Below are 6,095 nucleotides of genomic sequence, written 5' to 3'. Positions count from 1 at the left end.
GTGAAATGCTGAATACAACAGGTGTAGTAGACCTCACAGTGAAATGCTGAATACAACAGGTGTAGTAGACCTCACAGTGAAATGCTGAATACAACAGGTGTAGTAGACCTTACAGTGAAATGCTGAATACAACAGGTGTAGTAGACCTTACAGTGAAATGCTGAATACAACAGATGTAGTAGACCTCACAGTGAAATGCTGAATACAACAGGTGTAGTAGACCTTACAGTGAAATGCTGAATACAACAGGTGTAGTAGACCTCACAGTGAAATGCTGAATACAACAGGTGTAGTAGACCTCACAGTGAAATGCTGAATATAACAGGTGTAGTAGACCTCACAGTGAAATGCTGAATACAACAGGTGTAGTAGACCTTACAGTGAAATGCTGAATACAACAGGTGTAGTAGACCTCACAGTGAAATGCTGAATACAACAGGTGTAGTAGACCTCACAGTGAAATGCTGAATACAACAGGTGTAGTAGACCTTACAGTGAAATGCTGAATACAACAGGTGTAGTAGACCTTACAGTGAAATGCCGAATACAACAGGTGTAGTAGACCTAACAGTGAAATGCTGAATACAACAGGTGTAGGAGACCTAACAGTGAAATGCTGAATACAACAGGTGTAGTAGACCTAACAGTGAAATGCTGAATACAACAGGTGTAGGAGACCTAACAGTGAAATGCCTGAATACAACAGGTGTAGTACACCTAACAGTGAAATGCTGAATACAACAGGTGTAGTAGACATTACAGGTGTAGTAGACCTAAGAGTGAAATGCTGAATACAACTGGTGTAGTAGACCTAACAGTGAAATGCTGAATATAACAGGTGTAGTAGACCTCACAGTGAAATGCTGAATACAACAGGTGTAGTAGACCTCACAGTGAAATGCTGAATACAACAGGTGTAGTAGACCTCACAGTGAAATGCTGAATACAACAGGTGTAGTAGACCTTACAGTGAAATGCTGAATACAACAGGTGTAGTAGACCTTACAGTGAAATGCCGAATACAACAGGTGTAGTAGACCTTACAGTGAAATGCTGAATACAACAGGTGTAGTAGACCTCACAGTGAAATGCTGAATACAACATGTGTAGTAGACCTCACAGTGAAATGCTGAATACAACAGGTGTAGTAGACCTTACAGTGAAATGCTGAATACAACAGGTGTAGTAGACCTTACAGTGAAATGCTGAATACAACAGGTGTAGTAGACCTTACAGTGAAATGCTGAATACAACAGGTGTAGTAGACCTCACAGTGAAATGCTGAATACAACATGTGTAGTAGAACTTACAGTGAAATGCTGAATACAACAGGTGTAGTAGACCTCACAGTGAAATGCTGAATACAACAGGTGTAGTAGACCTCACAGTGAAATGCTGAATACAACAGGTGTAGTAGACCTCACAGTGAAATGCTGAATGCAACAGGTGTAGTAGAACTTACAGTGAAATGCTGAATACAACAGGTGTAGTAGACCTCACAGTGAAATGCTGAATACAACAGGTGTAGTAGACCTCACAGTGAAATGCTGAATACAACAGGTGTAGTAGACCTTACAGTGAAATGCTGAATACAACAGGTGTAGTAGACCTTACAGTGAAATGCTGAATACAACAGATGTAGTAGACCTCACAGTGAAATGCTGAATACAACAGGTGTAGTAGACCTTACAGTGAAATGCTGAATACAACAGGTGTAGTAGACCTCACAGTGAAATGCTGAATACAACAGGTGTAGTAGACCTCACAGTGAAATGCTGAATATAACAGGTGTAGTAGACCTCACAGTGAAATGCTGAATACAACAGGTGTAGTAGAACTTACAGTGAAATGCCGAATACAACAGGTGTAGTAGACCTCACAGTGAAATGCTGAATACAACAGGTGTAGTAGACCTCACAGTGAAATGCTGAATACAACAGGTGTAGTAGACCTTACAGTGAAATGCCGAATACAACAGGTGTAGTAGACCTTACAGTGAAATGCCGAATACAACAGGTGTAGTAGACCTAACAGTGAAATGCTGAATACAACAGGTGTAGGAGACCTAACAGTGAAATGCCGAATACAACAGGTGTAGTAGACCTAACAGTGAAATGCTGAATACAACAGGTGTAGGAGACCTAACAGTGAAATGCCGAATACAACAGGTGTAGTAGACCTAACAGTGAAATGCTGAATACAACAGGTGTAGTAGACATTACAGGTGTAGTAGACCTAAGAGTGAAATGCTGAATACAACTGGTGTAGTAGACCTAACAGTGAAATGCTGAATATAACAGGTGTAGTAGACCTCACAGTGAAATGCTGAATACAACAGGTGTAGTAGACCTCACAGTGAAATGCTGAATACAACAGGTGTAGTAGACCTCACAGTGAAATGCTGAATACAACAGGTGTAGTAGACCTTACAGTGAAATGCTGAATACAACAGGTGTAGTAGACCTTACAGTGAAATGCCGAATACAACAGGTGTAGTAGACCTTACAGTGAAATGCTGAATACAACAGGTGTAGTAGACCTCACAGTGAAATGCTGAATACAACATGTGTAGTAGAACTTACAGTGAAATGCTGAATACAACAGGTGTAGTAGACCTCACAGTGAAATGCTGAATACAACAGGTGTAGTAGACCTCACAGTGAAATGCTGAATACAACAGGTGTAGTAGACCTCACAGTGAAATGCTGAATACAACAGGTGTAGTAGACCTTACAGTGAAATGCTGAATACAACAGGTGTAGTAGACCTCACAGTGAAATGCTGAATACAACAGGTGTAGTAGACCTTACAGTGAAATGCTGAATACAACAGATGTAGTAGACCTCACAGTGAAATGCTGAATACAACAGGTGTAGTAGACCTTACAGTGAAATGCTGAATACAACAGGTGTAGTAGACCTCACAGTGAAATGCTGAATACAACAGGTGTAGTAGACCTCACAGTGAAATGCTGAATACAACAGGTGTAGTAGACCTCACAGTGAAATGCTGAATACAACAGGTGTAGTAGACCTCACAGTGAAATGCTGAATACAACAGGTGTAGGAGACCTAACAGTGAAATGCTGAATACAACAGGTGTAGTAGACCTCACAGTGAAATGCTGAATACAACAGGTGTAGTAGACCTCACAGTGAAATGCTGAATACAACAGGTGTAGTAGAACTTACAGTGAAATGCCGAATACAACAGGTGTAGTAGACCTCACAGTGAAATGCTGAATACAACAGGTGTAGTAGACCTCACAGTGAAATGCTTGAATACAACAGGTGTAGTAGACCTTACAGTGAAATGCCGAATACAACAGGTGTAGTAGACCTTACAGTGAAATGCCGAATACAACAGGTGTAGTAGACCTAACAGTGAAATGCTGAATACAACAGGTGTAGGAGACCTAACAGTGAAATGCCGAATACAACAGGTGTAGTAGACCTAACAGTGAAATGCTGAATACAACAGGTGTAGGAGACCTAACAGTGAAATGCCGAATACAACAGGTGTAGTAGACCTAACAGTGAAATGCTGAATACAACAGGTGTAGTAGACATTACAGGTGTAGTAGACCTAAGAGTGAAATGCTGAATACAACTGGTGTAGTAGACCTAACAGTGAAATGCTGAATATAACAGGTGTAGTAGACCTCACAGTGAAATGCTGAATACAACAGGTGTAGTAGACCTCACAGTGAAATGCTGAATACAACAGGTGTAGTAGACCTCACAGTGAAATGCTGAATACAACAGGTGTAGTAGACCTTACAGTGAAATGCTGAATACAACAGGTGTAGTAGACCTTACAGTGAAATGCCGAATACAACAGGTGTAGTAGACCTTACAGTGAAATGCTGAATACAACAGATGTAGTAGACCTCACAGTGAAATGCTGAATACAACAGGTGTAGTAGACCTTACAGTGAAATGCTGAATACAACAGGTGTAGTAGACCTTACAGTGAAATGCTGAATACAACAGGTGTAGTAGACATTACAGGTGTAGTAGACCTAAGAGTGAAATGCTGAATACAACTGGTGTAGTAGACCTAACAGTGAAATGCTGAATATAACAGGTGTAGTAGACCTCACAGTGAAATGCTGAATACAACAGGTGTAGTAGACCTCACAGTGAAATGCTGAATACAACAGGTGTAGTAGACCTCACAGTGAAATGCTGAATACAACAGGTGTAGTAGACCTTACAGTGAAATGCTGAATACAACAGGTGTAGTAGACCTTACAGTGAAATGCCGAATACAACAGGTGTAGTAGACCTTACAGTGAAATGCTGAATACAACAGATGTAGTAGACCTCACAGTGAAATGCTGAATACAACAGGTGTAGTAGACCTTACAGTGAAATGCTGAATACAACAGGTGTAGTAGACCTTACAGTGAAATGCCGAATACAACAGGTGTAGTAGACCTAACAGTGAAATGCTGAATACAACAGGTGTAGGAGACCTAACAGTGAAATGCCGAATACAACAGGTGTAGTAGACCTAACAGTGAAATGCTGAATACAACAGGTGTAGTAGACATTACAGGTGTAGTAGACCTAAGAGTGAAATGCTGAATACAACTGGTGTAGTAGACCTAACAGTGAAATGCTGAATATAACAGGTGTAGTAGACCTCACAGTGAAATGCTGAATACAACAGGTGTAGTAGACCTCACAGTGAAATGCTGAATACAACAGGTGTAGTAGACCTCACAGTGAAATGCTGAATACAACAGGTGTAGTAGACCTTACAGTGAAATGCTGAATACAACAGATGTAGTAGACCTCACAGTGAAATGCTGAATACAACAGGTGTAGTAGACCTTACAGTGAAATGCTGAATACAACAGGTGTAGTAGACCTTACAGTGAAATGCCGAATACAACAGGTGTAGTAGACCTAACAGTGAAATGCTGAATACAACAGGTGTAGGAGACCTAACAGTGAAATGCCGAATACAACAGATGTAGTAGACCTCACAGTGAAATGCTGAATACAACAGGTGTAGTAGACCTTACAGTGAAATGCTGAATACAACAGGTGTAGTAGACCTCACAGTGAAATGCTGAATACAACAGGTGTAGTAGACCTCACAGTGAAATGCTGAATACAACAGGTGTAGTAGACCTCACAGTGAAATGCTGAATACAACAGGTGTAGTAGACCTCACAGTGAAATGCTGAATACAACAGGTGTAGGAGACCTAACAGTGAAATGCTGAATACAACAGGTGTAGGAGACCTAACAGTGAAATGCTGAATACAACAGGTGTAGGAGACCTAACAGTGAAATGCTTACTTACAGCCTCTAACCAATAGTGCAGAAAAAGGTATTAGGTGATCAATAGGTAAGTAAAGAAATAAAACGACAGTAAAAAGACAGGCTGTATACAGTAGCGAGACTATAAAAGTAGCGAGGCTACATACAGACACCGGCTAGTCAGGCTGATTGAGGTAGTATGTACATATAGATATGGTTAAAGTGACAATGCATATATAATGAACAGAGAGTAGCAGTAGTGTAAAAGAGGGGTTGGCGGGTGGTGGGACACAATGCAGATAGCCCGGTTAGCCAATGTGCTGGAGCACTGGTTGGTCGGCCCAATTGAGATAGTATGTACATGGATGTATAGTTAAAGTGACTATGCATATAAGATAAAACAGAGAGTAGCAGCAGCGTAAAAGAGGTGTTGGGGGGCACACAATGCAAATAAACCGGGTACCCATTTGATTTCCTGTTCAGGAGTCTTATGGCTTGGGGGTAAAAACTGTTGAGACGCCTTTTTGTCCTAGACTTGGCACTCCGGTACCACTTGCCATGCGGTAGTACAGAGAACAGTCTATGACTGGGGTGGCTGAGGTCTTTGACAATGTTTAGGGCCTTCCTCTGACACTGCCTGGTTTAGAGGTCCTGGATGGCAGGCAGCTTAGCCCCAGTGATGTACTGGGCCGTACGCACTACCCTCTGAAGTGCCTTGCGGTCAGTTGCAGAGCAATTGCCGTACCAGGCAGTGATGCAACCAGTCAGGATGCTCTCGATGGTGCAGCTGTCGAACCTTTTGAGGATCTCAGGACCCATGCCA

This window comes from Oncorhynchus nerka, linkage group LG17 (genome assembly GCF_034236695.1).
Source record: "Oncorhynchus nerka isolate Pitt River linkage group LG17, Oner_Uvic_2.0, whole genome shotgun sequence".
NCBI lineage: Eukaryota > Metazoa > Chordata > Actinopteri > Salmoniformes > Salmonidae > Oncorhynchus > Oncorhynchus nerka.
Note: the sequence above shows the minus strand (reverse complement) of the source record.